The 14,525-nt window shown below is 44.8% G+C and overlaps 1 protein-coding gene across 1 annotated transcript in view; it reads left to right on the top strand.

Annotated features, from left to right (window-relative positions):
• LOC126195212 (protein dachsous) overlaps nucleotides 1–14,525 on the top strand; it is a 317,104-nt gene that overhangs the window by 221,159 nt on the left and 81,420 nt on the right. The window lies entirely within an intron of this gene.

Here is a 14,525-nt window from a genome sequence, read left to right as displayed (position 1 = left end):
CCATCTTCAGATCGTTAGAGCGATGCATAAGTTCAATCCCTGACATTGCCCTGTGTTTGAGAGTGAACTGCTGCATCTGTCTTTTGATCTGGAGATGGCTGGTGATGGCTGAGAACGCTGCTTTCTTCTGAAATTAAGAGCGGTTGCGCTAGAAAATTAACTTTTTAAAAACCATCCCAACAAGCACTAACGTCTCCAGTACTACTGAGATGTCGCTTGTAACACGAAGCGGGAAGCCGAGGGGACGAACGATTGATTGAGCGTTATGGGACCTTCACTTTTCATATCCATTTATTCAAAGAAAAAAAAGGACGCTCCAAAAATTAATGCAATTCAACACGCAATAGTGTCTGAAACTGTTCATTAACAAAAGTCATCCATAATTTCATAAAAACATAACAGTAAACACATCTCTGTTAAGGGGGGTAGGACGTCAAACGGGCAGACTTGGAGCAGGAGAGGCACCACAGGACATTTTATTTTCTACTGTCTATACTTTTACAAATAAATTCATAAAACTTTGTCAGCATGACCAGGAAGGATTCAGGATTCACACTCATACCAGTGGAAGTGCAAAAACGTAACAAAATAAATTTTTTTTAGATATGAAATTTCATCATTTTTTCACTTACTGTTGGCTGCATTTGTTGCTATAGGTACATTTTTCTTCACAAGTAAGAGAGATTCTTTGATGAATTTTGCACACCATACAAACCATACTTACAGGTGTATGAAACTCTAGAATTTTCCAAATCTATTAAAAACTGTGCCAAAAATTGAGATAATTAACTAAAAAATTTGATTTTTTTCTAAACATAAAGTTTAAAACGTAACAGCTCATTCATTTTTTCATAAATTAAATAGATTCTAGAGTTTCAGACACCTGTAAGTATGGTTTGTATGCTGTGCAAAATTCATCGAACAGTCTCCCTTACTTATGAAGAAAAGTGTACCTATAGCAACAAATGCAGCCAGCAGTAAGTGAAAAAATGATGAAATTTCACATGTAAAAAAAATTATTTTGTTATGTTTCTGAACTTCCGCTGCTACTAGTGTGAATCCTGAATCCTTCCTGGTCTTGCTGACAAAGTTTTATGAATCTATTCGTAAAAGTATAGACAGTGGAAATTAAAATGACCTGTGGTGCCTCTCCTGCTCCAAGTCGGCCCGTTTGACGTCCTACCCCCCTTAAACAATAGACTTGCAGCTCTCGGGATCCTCAACATACGCAAATGTTGAATAAGAAAATATTTTAGCTATGTAGTATAAAGTGGTATTTCATGAGAGATCGCCAGCTGGCAGTAAGGATATTTACGCAAGGTCCTCCCTGAAACGACATGGCGACTTGTGTAATAACAGCACAAAGCGTGACAGCGGAGTAGCTCCCCTGTGCTACAGTCTCCCAATCTGTATGTCCGTTCAGTGATACCATTACCAGCACTACATAAAAGACAGAGTAGCATTTCATTACGGTACATTAATATCAGCATTATTAGCATCGAACAAAAAGAAATCTTTCAAATAGGCTTATATAAAAAGCAGTATACTATAGCTATTAATAAAATAAAGCAACGTGTCTTCATTCTATCAGTGTGTTACTGCGGAGTCAAATACTTGCATACGACGTCAATCTTTGCTCTTGGTTCTTGCTTCTCCCGCCAATACTAACACGCTCATAAACACCTCCTTTACTGCTTGCGGAACAACACACTGCAATAAAATGCCACCTGTAACAAACTTGAGTTAATAACGCGCAGGGACAACGTTGGAATGTAATCCGCTCCACAGTAATCCACAAGGCCACTTCGTCGGAAGCACGAGAAGCACTATAAGTGGTTTACTATGACACTGCGACCAATGCCAGTCTCCGATATCGGAAACACTTAGCATCTTCCGCGGGACTGCCTATTTCCTTGGGCACATAATCCACAATGCATGTTCCAACCCAGTTTGCACGCCCCGCGCTCCAGATTCAGCCGCGTCCTCGGCGTCGGACACGAACCCGATGCCCTTCGGAGGTGAAGTGGCGAGCCGCAAGCGGCCCCAGAGCCGGCACGACGCATGTTGTATCCAACTCAATTTTTACTTTGTATTTCTTGCATTCTTATGTGTCTAAGGCAGGTTGTACGGTGCACTCAGTACCCTGAATATACTCGACATAACAGTGTTTCTTTTTTATTCTTAGCTCTAATACAACAGCAGTAAAGCTTTCAGATTATACTTTACGACTTAACGTTAAGCATAGACGTTAAATCCACCGACGAAGAAAGGGTTATACCTTAGGACTTAACAATAAGTATACACGTTAAACCCAAACTCCAACGACAAAGTTTCGGCAGTTGTTCGGAGATATTCTCTGTGTATTTTGGTATAAAGCACCTGTGTTCACCAACGACTTATCAAAAAGTAATAATGGAATTACGATTTATTTCGTTTCTTATCTCAGTTTCATTGTTTCCGCGAAAATTCCTTCGCTGCAGTGGCTGATAGTGTATCGTGTCATCTCCAAAACGTACAACACAAAACACAGAGTAATGCAGAAGTACGGTCGTCGATAGCAATTACCTCAGTGAATCGAACAAGTCCCGTCCAAAACAAGATACACACTGTATGCCGTCGAAATTTTCACTCTTCTCCAGATATTTTGAGTACGATACAGAGACAAAGATAAACTGTGTTACAAAATGAAACTAAATTCAGTTACTCTGTAACGATCCGCCAAAAATCTCAGAAAATTTTACTGAACAATCTCTGAAATTTTTTCTGTGCCGTTCGAGTTCATTCTGTATATAAAAAAATACCGAATTAATTTGGAAGAATATCACACGAAAGTAGCTAATAAAACAGAAAACGAATGGTTTAAGTTGTTTCCAAAGTATTGAAGTTGGTGGATTTCTTGGACACCCTTCGGTTTGCGGCAACCACGGTACATCATCGACTGTTGTCGGGACCTATACTTGTTCTGCAAATAACGTATGCTTGCAGCCTCCTTGTGTACACTCTTAGTATTCTATAATACGATTATCCCTCCAGTTACTGTGTGAATCGGTGAGTCTCGGACCAGCACAACCTCTTACGAGTTTAATTACTAGCCTATGGCAACAATGAGCTTCAGTGTAGAAGCTTGACCTCGCGCTGTCCGAGGCCCCGTCATTCGTGTCTTCCCTGTGTGGGCATTAGGACCCGACTTGGTTACTTGCCGCGCTGAGCCGCCTCTCTAATCAAAGGTACTTCCCCAAACCAGTTTTTCTTTACCATCACATTGTATTCTTGTCGTTACATTAAGTATTTATCAATATGTATTCAACTCCTAAACAGGAACGAGTCACGGAAGCTTACGTGAATATTCGCTCGTGTTCAGAAAAAAAAAAAAACAGAAAATCTTGAATGACGAGAGATAGGATCTTCATTTTCCTAGGACATGTACATTAATTTGTTCTGCAAAAATGAGTAGCATTTCAGTCACCTCGGTTCAGCATGTGTCCCTTACCTAGTAAGCACAGGGTCCACATGGTCCCTAATAACTTGTTACATGTGTGATGGCGTCGACTCATATAAAACATGTGGTATAGCCGGGCCAGGGCGAAAATCTGACATCCTGTGACACCAAGAAGCCACGTGTTCGTCCAGCAACATGTGGTCGTGCATTTTGTTGCTGAAAAATGGCGTCTGGGGTGATGTGCAGAAAGGGAATGGCTATGGGTCACAGCCCCCTGGACACGCACCAACTGTGATTCCTGGTTGTACCCAATAGCACGCCACACCACGAGGCCTTGCGTCGGCGCTGTATGCCTTGGTGCGAATACAGTGACAGTGACGCAGTTCCACCTGTCTGCGGCGAACCAAAATGCGGCCATCATTTCCACACAAACAGAACCTGCATTGGTCCGACAACACTGTCTGATGCCATTCCTGTCCCCAGTGACGTCTTTTCATACACCATTACCGTCTAGCACGTTTATGCACATTCGTCAAACGTAGGCGGAGAAGTGGAAGACGAGCACGTAGCTCATGCCGTAATAAACGGCGACGGCTGTCACCCCTGATCGTGTACGATGGGCTACACTGTTCTGCTGTTGTGCCAGAGCCGAGGAGGACGCAGACCTCTCCTGCAGTGCCATCCGAATGAGGTGTCGATCTTTCGGGGTGTTGGTCTGCGTGGTGCGACCTGACCCATCTCGTCGTGTTCTACGGCCTTCCGTGAACCATTCTGCACACACCCGTTGCACTGCCCAAACACTTCGTCCCACACGGGAAGCAATTTCTCTCGTGTCAATAACGCGTTCTCTTTGAAATTCACTGATTTGACGGTGCGGTTTGCGCGTACGTCTGCGAGGCATCCTTCATATTTGCTCGAGTCACACTGATCCGTTACCTTCGGTTTCATAGTGACAACAAGGCCCGCAGGTACGTCTTACCGGTAGGTGGTGTTGCGCTGTGGTACTGACGCTGACCTCGCACCCGTGGGCCGACATGGTTCAAGTGCTAATCATTTCTGGGGTACATACTGAGGTACGTGTCCTGTGAATATGATCGTCCTATTTCTAGTCGTTCATGGTATTCTGTTTTATCCGAGTGTAAGGGATTACTCTCCGAATAACAGTTATGTCCGAACTTTATGTACGTAAAATATTTTCCACTTCATAGCAAATGAAACAAATAATTCATGCGCCTCATGTGTGTTAAACGTTATTTTTTACGTGTCACATAGTGAAAAATGGTATAGATATTACTTATTGCAACAGTTTTTAAACTCACATTGTTGGGCGAATCCGGCGCAGTTTCAGATATGCTTTTTCGATACACGCAAGTATTCACTAGGTATGTCAGAGATCACTGCAAAGAAAAAACTCGTTTCCTGAGTATAGTGACATTGTCGGTCCACATCAGAGTGAAAATCTCTTTGTTTTAAACCAGTGCGTCAGGTCGTTATGAAGTCCTTGTAAATCTCTGAGATCTGAGGCCAACATTCGCCATTTCGCCTCTTTTTGCCGCGGCTCTTTTGCCTGCGAGCAGCAGTTCAACCGGTTGAAACAATATTAATGTTAATTCTACGCTGTAACAGAATGGCAAAGGTGGAGAATATATCGAGCCACACCTTCGGCTGAATTGTTTTCGGGTGCACTCTGCTGATCTGTAGAGATTCACAGGCATTCCTGCGACCTACGGTAAGAAGCCTTGTTACAGTCCGCTCTGTTCATTAATTATATCGTTCTACTATGTATTTAGCGCTGCAGCGTTTGTTAATCAACGAACGAGCGACGAAACTAACAAATTGTGATTTCTGACTCGCTGTGGTATCATTGTGAAAATCAGTCTTGTTGTTGAAGTATAAACGCCGAAAACACAGTGCATGCAAGATCCCAGCTGAATGGCGCAGACAGATTTTTCCACTTCTTTATTTCAAATTCCTTAGTGATGATATCACCACTTTCGAAACAGTGAATTTTTGGGTGTGATCTAAGCTTCTGTGTCAATTCTGGTGCCACCGTTATATACTTCGCCCAGGGTTCGTGAGAATAAGATAACAGAGATAACGGCCATTTTCCCACTCTTAAGTGCAAAAATGGATCGTGAGACGAAACTGCACCAAGCAGTATAAAGTCGCTCCCGGAGTGGGCACAAAAATGTATTTTTAAAAAGCCCATTTAGTGGTGGCAGGTAAATAATGCAACACGTGATTTTTAGTCGGTCACTTTGCCATTCACACATTTCGTCTTGGAGACACTCTGAAAAAAACAATTCGGCATTGACAATATCTTTTCTAAGCTCCATTCGCTCGTTAGAGCTCACATGCCCGCCTCTGAAAGAAGCCGTTCAGTTATGTGAAAGAAGCCGTTCGTTTATGGGCAATGCATAATGAACTGCGAAAAACTGAGGAAATGGAAAAATATTGGTATCCCTAATGGTAGAATAAATATTTTTAGTTTCTCATATGATTCGTATTAATACCAGACGACAATACTTTTGGTGTTGGCATACCTCGCGTGTTTTAAAACTCGCGTCAAAGCAAATACTGTTAAAAAAAATCGAAGATAAATGCAGTCAACTGTTATGTGGACTGATTTGTCTGAAAGCAAGAAATAAAATGAATAAGAGAAGCATCTGACGCGCCTTTGAATGATGCTCGGTAAATGTACAGCTTGTAGACTGCACTGTGTACATAATCCACGACATTTATCCTCTGTTACTCTTTAAAATTCTGAGATTCTAAGTTAAACCTTAAACTTTAAGTGCTCAATCGGATTCGCGTTTACGGTAGGCAATTTGGAGCATCATTCAAAGGCACTTCAAATCTTCCTCTAATATGTTTTCTTTCTTACTTTTATAAAAATCGTTTCATGAAACATTTGATGTTTTTGTTCAATTTCTTTATTTCTAAATTTTTATTGACGTTTAAATACCGCACCAATGCAACTTTTTTATTTGCAAAATAACTAGGCCTCGAAGAGATGAAAGTTTTGACACTTATTTCACATGGCTAACAGCAAGTATTCGTGAAAGATTTCCCTTTTCTCTCGAGTCAGTAATTAAGGTTTTGTTAATTAGTTTACTTTCAAGCAATTAAATTTTTTAATGCAAAACTAGACTTTATGGCGGTAATTTTGTCCATTTCGCACTCTTCGTTCGCTCCTCTCGAACATTTGACCAGAAAAGAAGACTAAGAGAGAGGTAGTGGTGGACGCGTAGCGAGAGGTGCCTCGAGAATCCAAATACAGTGTTACGGCTAAAGGGGAGTGCAGGTGAATGGAGAGATACAGTAATCGCGTCAGTTTGATAGGCAGCGGTCGAACTGCGGCCTTTAATGACGATTACCGTAATTTACGACACGTTGAAACCGCTTATTGAAAATAATTCACCGGCTGCATTTCATTTGCCCGCCGGACAGAGTCGCCCCTAAGGTTGCGCACGACTCGGGCGTCCACTAAATCCGGTCCCGCTCGTCGACCATTCATCTTGTCGAGATCTCCGCAGCCCTCGCCCCTCGCAGCCACCTGGCCGCAGATGGCGTACCGCGCGTCCCAGGCGCTCGCTGGACAATGCGCGCGGCTCCAGGCCCGCCTCGCAAGTCGGGGGCTCCAGGACCGGCGGCGCGCTGCACTCGTATGCAGATCGCGCCACTCGCCCTGATTTACAGTCGCCTCTCGGTCGCTCCCTGTACCTCCCTCCCCATCCCCCCAAAGTCCCCGGTAATTTCCCGTGGCTTGGGTATTGGGCTGCAGGGCTGCCAGGACCGAACGATTATCCCCCGGCTAAGGAGATTGGTCATCCCCATTTTGGACAAGAGCTCGGTTGCGCCGGAAAACTCGGTGTCGGAGTCTCTACTTTTTTACTCACATTTCTGTAGATCGTATTTGGGGACATTTTGACAGTTTACGAAAATAACACGTCAGCTGAGCACAACATGGTCACTTACAATTGGTTTTGAGTGACCACGATTGGCGCAAAATGGTCATGTAACGCGTTATTTTGGTAACAAGATGGGCTGCTAGTGCTGACGATGACTCGTAAAGTGTCGAAACCGGTGAACTGCAAAAATTCCACCACATGCCATTAAGACATTTGTTAATAAAAATGTACACTCCAAGACAAAAAAACGACTCACCACGAAGGAAATATCTGAATGGGACGGCAATATGTACACGTGATGTGCTTGTGTAGCCAGACATATGATTACAATTTCAGAAAAAGTGGGTGATTTAATCAAGAGAAAGAGCCTTTCACAAACTGAGCAACCCAATAACGCGTTGGTCCACCCCTGACCCTTATGCAAGCAGTTATTCGGCTTAACATTGATTGACAGAATTTTTGCTCGTCGTACTGAGGATATCGTGCCAAATTCTGTCCTCTAGTCATATTAGACCATCAAAATCCCAAGCTGCTTGGAGGCTCTGCTAATAATGCTCCTGCTGTGAGATACCAACCCGGATGTCGACCGCCGTGCGGCCCGACACCCAGGCATGTTGATCTGGGTTGCCATTTGTTTACATAGCAGGACCCCTTTAGTTGCCATCCGCGCCACCATTCATCACAGAGGTGCGTCGACGATATTCTGCGCCACGTTTTGTTGCCCTTCGTGGTAAACAATCCTGGACCTACTTTCCAGCATGATAATGGCCGCTCGAACACTACTGCTTGTCTTCGTCCTTGCCAAATTCTACGTCGAACTGCAAGCTTACTGGATGTCTCCCCAAGCATTGTAGGTAATACCCTTAAATCACCTCGCGGTTTTGACATTCTGACGCACTGATTGGACAGAATTTTGTATGACATGCCTCACGAAGACAGCAAGGAACTGTTGTAAGTAGGCTGTTTAGGTTTTTATGTTGGTAACGACACGTAGCGCTCTGTATGACAATCACTGACTGTGCTGTGTGCAGTTTGTGGCCGGTTGGCATTGCTGAAATATTCGCCATTGTCGTGGTGGGCAGTTGGAGGTGAGCCGCCAGCAGTGGTGGATGTGGGGGGAGAGATGGCAGATATTTTAGAGTGGACGATCTGGACGTGTGTCCGCCAGAAAGAGTAGATTTGTAATACTGGATATCATGAACTGATACGAACACTATTAAGGTAAATACATTGTTTGTTGTTTATCAAAATATTTCATTTGCCAACTATGCCTATCAGTAGTTAGTGCCTTCAGTAGTTAAAATCTTTTACTTGGCGCACGCTGTATTGCAGTAGTTTGAGTAACGAAGAGTTTTATGAGGTAAGTGATTCATGAAAGGTATAGGTTATTGTTAGTCAGGGCGATTCTTTTGTAGGGATTATTGAAAGTCAGATTGCCTTGCGCTAAAAATATTGTGTGTGAGTTTAAGCACAGTCATTTATAATTTTTCTAAGGGGACGTTTCACTCTGTCGGGCAGTGTCAAGACGAATAGCCAAAGTTGACGTTTCCGCAGTTACCGCACGCAAGTAGGAAAGACGCGAATGCCACGCTAATCCCTTGTCAACATGTCGGTGCTTATAAACTCGAATTGGAGTCGAGCTACGTTCCATATAAGCTGCAGCAACGCCATCAAAAGAAAACTTTTTGATCGCCTCTTATACACTGCTGGAAAAATAAATAGTACACCCTTTTAGAAGTGTACAGTCCACTCAAGATATGGAGTACATGAAATGATTGCATTTACAGATCAATAGCACAACGTATCGACCCGTGCGGAAACGCCCATCTTAGTTCGTGGTGTAGCTTCTGCGGGCGGCGCGCCTGCTCGTACTGTTCACGTAGTTCTGTAGCACAAGCTGAAGGGTCGCACGAGTCCGTTCTCGTCCCGTCGTATCCCACACGTATTCGGTTGCAGACAGGTCCGCAGGTAGCGCTGGCCAGGGAAGTTGCTGCACGTCTTGCAGACCACGGGCAGTGCGTGAGCGAACATTATCCTGTTGGAACAGCACATCACCTCCCTGTTTGCAAGAATGACCAAAGAGCCGTTCTAACAAGATTCTTCACGTACCGAGCGCTGATTAGTGTCCCGTCCACAAACAGAGGTGAACGAGAGTCGTCGGTTGAGGCCTGGCTTTGAGCCAGTGTGTTTCGGACGAATGCACTCTGCAGGCAGCGCTCACCAGATCGATCTGCGTCATATGCGCGAACGATCTTCGCTTGCGTGCAGGCAGAATCTGCTTTCATCACTGAAGACCACGGCGCGCCATTCCGCCTTCCGAGACATCCTCTGACGGCATCAGCAGAGCCGTGTACGTCGACGCTGTTGCGTTAGAGGAAAGTTGGCGAGAGGTGTGCGCGCCCGTATTCCCGCTGATAATAACCGGTCCGCAACAGTTCGTGCTGACATTTCTGGTCTCACACGCTCTCCTACCTGTGCTTCGTGGCTGTACGACCTGCCGGTGCTGCCCTTAACAATAGGACGATGCTCGCTGGCGTCTGTGCTACGTGGACGTCCAGAACGTCCATGGAGAAGAAATAAAAACGTTGAGGTTCGCCGATGACATTGTAACTCTGTCAGAGACAACAAAGGTCCTGGAAGAGCAGCTGAGCGGAATGGACAGTGTCTTGAAAGGAGGATATAAGATGAGCATCAAAAAAAGCAAAACGAGGATAATGGAATGTAGTCGAACTAAGTCGGGTGATCCTGAAGGAATTAGATTAGGAAATGAGACACTTAAAGTAGTAAAGGAGTTTTGCTATTTGGGGAGCAAAATAACTGATGATGGTCGAAGTAGAGAGGATATAAAATGTAGACTGGCAATGGCAAGGAAATCGTTTCTGAAGAAGAGAAATTTGTTAGCATCGAGTATAGATTTAAGTGTCAGGAAGTCGTTTCTGAAAGTATTTGTATGGAGTGTAGCCTTGTATGGCAGTAAAACGTGGACGATAAATAGTTTAGACAAGAAGAGACTAGAAGCTTTCGAAATGTGGTGCTACAGAAGAATGCTGAAGATTAGATGGGTAGATCACATAACTAATGAGGAGGTATTGAATAGGATTGGGGAGAAGAGAAGTTTGTGGCACAACTTGACTAGAAAAAGGAATCGGTTGGTAAAAATCGTAGAGGGAGACCAAGAGATGAATACACTAAGCAGATTCAGAAGGATGTAGGCTGCAGTAGGTACTGGGAGATGAAGAAGCTTGCACAGGATAGAGTAGCATGGAGAGCTGCATCAAACCAGTCTCAGGACTGAAGGCCACAACAACAACAGCATGCTCAGCACACTGTAGAACACATTTAGAATGTACACATAGAGAGAACTCGTTCAAATCGCATCTGCACCAACATGTTCTCTTCTGTATCTTCAGCATTACACTTCGTTTTCCGTTTTCTCCTTTCAGGAAATTTGTTTCCACATGGAAAAGAAAGATGTGAGAGTGTTGACGCGACCACTGATTGCAGCATCGCTGCACGCCTGGCGCAGCACGTCCAGCTTCTGTTGACAGTTCTCTGTAAGAACCCTTCCGCCACTCGGAAGGCCGCAATTTGCCCCCGTTCGAACTCGCTTAGTTGGCAGTAGGAAGCACGAATGCCTCTCCGAGGCATAGTTGCCTGCTTGCTTCACACGTTTCACTGCACTGAGCCTTCTGGCTGTGAGCATCCTCTATTAAAAGGTAGACACAGACGGCGCTCTGGTAACTACACCACTGAACTATGTTTGACACCATTATCCCCCAGGTGGCATATGCCGTCAGCGGATCAGTATCGACGTCGCCTTTCCAGGGGCACTACTTTTTTTCCGGCAGTGTATTTCCCTCAGTATGACGTGACTTAACCTGACCAGACTCTATCGTGCTTCTTACTCCCTCGTTAGTGGTGATGTGCCGCTCCACGTGCCGTGCCTGAGGGAACTGCAGTGTCAACGCGGGACCCGCGGACCAGCCCCGGTCGGCGGTAATTGCGGCCGCAGCCGGCCGCCCGGCTATCTGGTGGCGGTGTATCGGCGGCCGGGCATCTGCGGCCGTTTCCACAGATCCGCGTGACCCGCGCCAGCCTAACGGCCGGCCCCGCCAGATAGCATCGCACCGAATCTGCCGCGCCACGTGAATATCTTAATTGGCGAGCGTGGCACCCGCTCGTACCTGAGAGGCCGATTACTACCGTCCGTGCGTACGGCGACGTAGCCCGTGCGTGCGCCCGCGGCCGCCGACCCCACGGCGCTCTGAGTGTCTGCCGCTGGCTGCTCCTAATTGCTAATATATCGTTCGGTTTGCAAGGATCGTTAGCGCACTCTCCTGTACATACCGCTACATTTATACTTTTCCCGGAGTGAAATAAACTTCGGCCGTACCGTAGGCGAATCTTATAAAACCGTTACAGCTCCCAGTTTATATAAATACCCAGCCGAGAAAGTCTTAAGCTCCACGAGGCTGCTCACGAATGATGGTGTTGCATGTGGAGAAGTCGCAGTGCTGCAGTACTGTAGCGAAATGCGGGAAGACGTGCAGCGGATCGACACGTGCTGCAGGGATTGGCAGCTGACCCTCAACGTAACGAAACGTAACACATTGCGCATAAATAGTCGGCAGCCCCCGTTATTGTATGATAGAAAATTGACGAACAGTCACGGGGAACAGGCAGATCCATTAACTGTCTAGCAGTATTGATACGACGCTATGCCGGCCGGTGTCGCCGAGTGGTTCTAGGCGCTTCAGTCTGGAACTGCGCGACCGCTACGGTCGCAGGTTCGAATCCTGCCTCGGGCATGGATGTGTGTGATGTCCTTAGGTTAGTTAGGTTTAAGTAGTTCTAAGTTCTAGGGGACTGATGACCTAAGATGTTAAGTCCCATAGTGCTCAGAGCCATTTGAACCAAGCCACTTGAACCATTTGAACCATACGACGCTATTTAAAATAGAATGACCACATAAAACTAGTGACAGGAAAGGCAGATACCAGACAAAAATTTACTGTAACACTCTTCAGGTAGTGTGATCACGAACGAAGTAACTGATAAAACCCTCGTTCGACTGCTACTTGAGTTAGCGTGGGACTCTTACCAAACAGAAATTGATAGGGAAAACAGAGAAAATACAAAGGAAAAGGAATACTTTTCGACACAGAAAGCATGGAGATACCCATAGAACTCCGGAGGCAATTGTGCAACGCTGTGTGTTAAATTGCCGGCAACGTACGTTCCTAGAAGATGATGACAGCATGTCTTGCTTTCTCCTACATATAACTCGCGAAAATACCACGACTATAAAATTAGAGTGCTTACAGCTCACACGGAGGCCTACCACCGGCGACTGGAACAAGAAAAGGGAGGCAAGCGAAATGAAATGAAATAATCGTATGGCATTATTGGCGGGGATACCCCGTCTGCTGTTGTTCGGTCGTCTGGTGCACGTCTTTCTATTTCGCGCCACTCTGGCGAGTCTCTGCACGTGGCACGTCTCTGTCCCTGGTGGGTTGGTGAACTCTGTCAGGAGGAAACAGTTGAGGAAAGTGGTGTCCCGAGAAACACACAACAAAGTGAAGTAAGGCACGCGGAGATCTATAGAATTGACTCATGGCCGGTTACGATGTCGTAAAGGTAGAAAGGTGATTTGAAACGTGGTTTGAATACCGCGGCGCCGTACTAGGTGTGGTCCTACAGGACGTAGTATGCCTTTGCCTTCCTCAGACCTTCCAACTTCCATTTCGCATTGAGTTGCCGTATTTTGAAGACTATAACACCATTTTTTTTCTTCCAAAAATTGCCTCCAAAATATTGTAGTTAACATAAAAATATCCAGTGCTTGATTTAAAATTCCCGACAGTCTTCAAAATGGCCATATATCGGTAGTAATCATTTCAAAAATTCTGTGAAAGAGAAATTGAGACACGGAAATACTGAGCTTGCTGTTACTCCGGTAGGACTTACTTCGCAAATGCAACATCTTGATATCTCGATAAATAAAGCATTTAAAGTGCACTTGAAAGAGGAATGGAACACATAGATTACGAATGAGACCGAACACGAATTCAGGCATAAGGGGGCTTTAAACCGACCTACAATCAAACAAGTGTGTCAGTGAATAAAACAGCCGTGGTTTAGAGTGAGCAAAGGTTCAAATGGCTCTGAGCACTATGGGACTGAACTGCTGTGGTCATCAGTCCCCTAGAACTTAGAACTACTTAAACCTAACTAACCTAAGGACATCACACACATCCATGCCCGAGGCAGGATTCGAACCTACGACCGGAGCAGTCGCACGGTTCCGGACTGCGCGCCTAGAACCGCGGGAGCACCGCGGCCGGCAGAGTGAGCAAAGATATTATTGTTAAATCTTTGAAGAAGCAGTGAAGACCATTTTATATATGAAGAGGACAACAATGACGAGAAGAGGAAGAAGAAGAAGAAGAAGAAGTGGAAAGTTCAGATGACGATTTTCAGGGATTTTAAAGGCCTGTTAGGTTTTATAAACTAAGAACTTTTTTAGCCTTGCTTTGCAGTCTAACAATAAAAATGGTAAAAAATTTATTTTCTTAAGAAATTGCTCAAAAATTAAGGTGCGTCTTATAGTCAGTAGCCTCTTATAATCCGCAAAATACGGTACAGTCGACATACATTACAACGTGGAGTCGGCAGCTAGGCATCATTCACGCACGCACTTACTCGTATCATTGCCAGAGACCAGAGAAGTGTTAGGTGGCGGGAAAATTCCTTCTTAGAATTCAACCTCCGACTTCTGGAATTATAGCCTGATACTTACCGGCGGAGCCATCTGACAATTTCTCATGTTTACAACAACTCGTTACAATCTGCCATATGGAATAATCCAGCAGCTCTTAACTTTATAAGTTCAAGCACGTGAAAAGGACAAATATTTTCTTTGATCTACATTATTAAAAAAGCACTTTGCTTAAATTTAATTGATGGTGGAACCAATTACTACAGATGCGCCGTATAATTTATCAGTCCAGTTTACTGCAACGGACAGGTTCCGTTCTGAAGGAAGCTTTGGGGAAAGCCATTTATTTCTCAAGCATTGCAGCTTGGTAACTCGTGTGGATGTTCGCAGAATTTTTCAGTAACAGAGCACTTCGACTCGCTACCATTTAAAACAGATCTCGGGTTTCCTCTATGCA

Source organism: Schistocerca nitens, chromosome 7 (assembly GCF_023898315.1).
Source record: "Schistocerca nitens isolate TAMUIC-IGC-003100 chromosome 7, iqSchNite1.1, whole genome shotgun sequence".
Classification (NCBI taxonomy): Eukaryota; Metazoa; Arthropoda; class Insecta; order Orthoptera; family Acrididae; genus Schistocerca; species Schistocerca nitens.
This window is presented reverse-complemented; position numbering and strand designations above follow the sequence as displayed.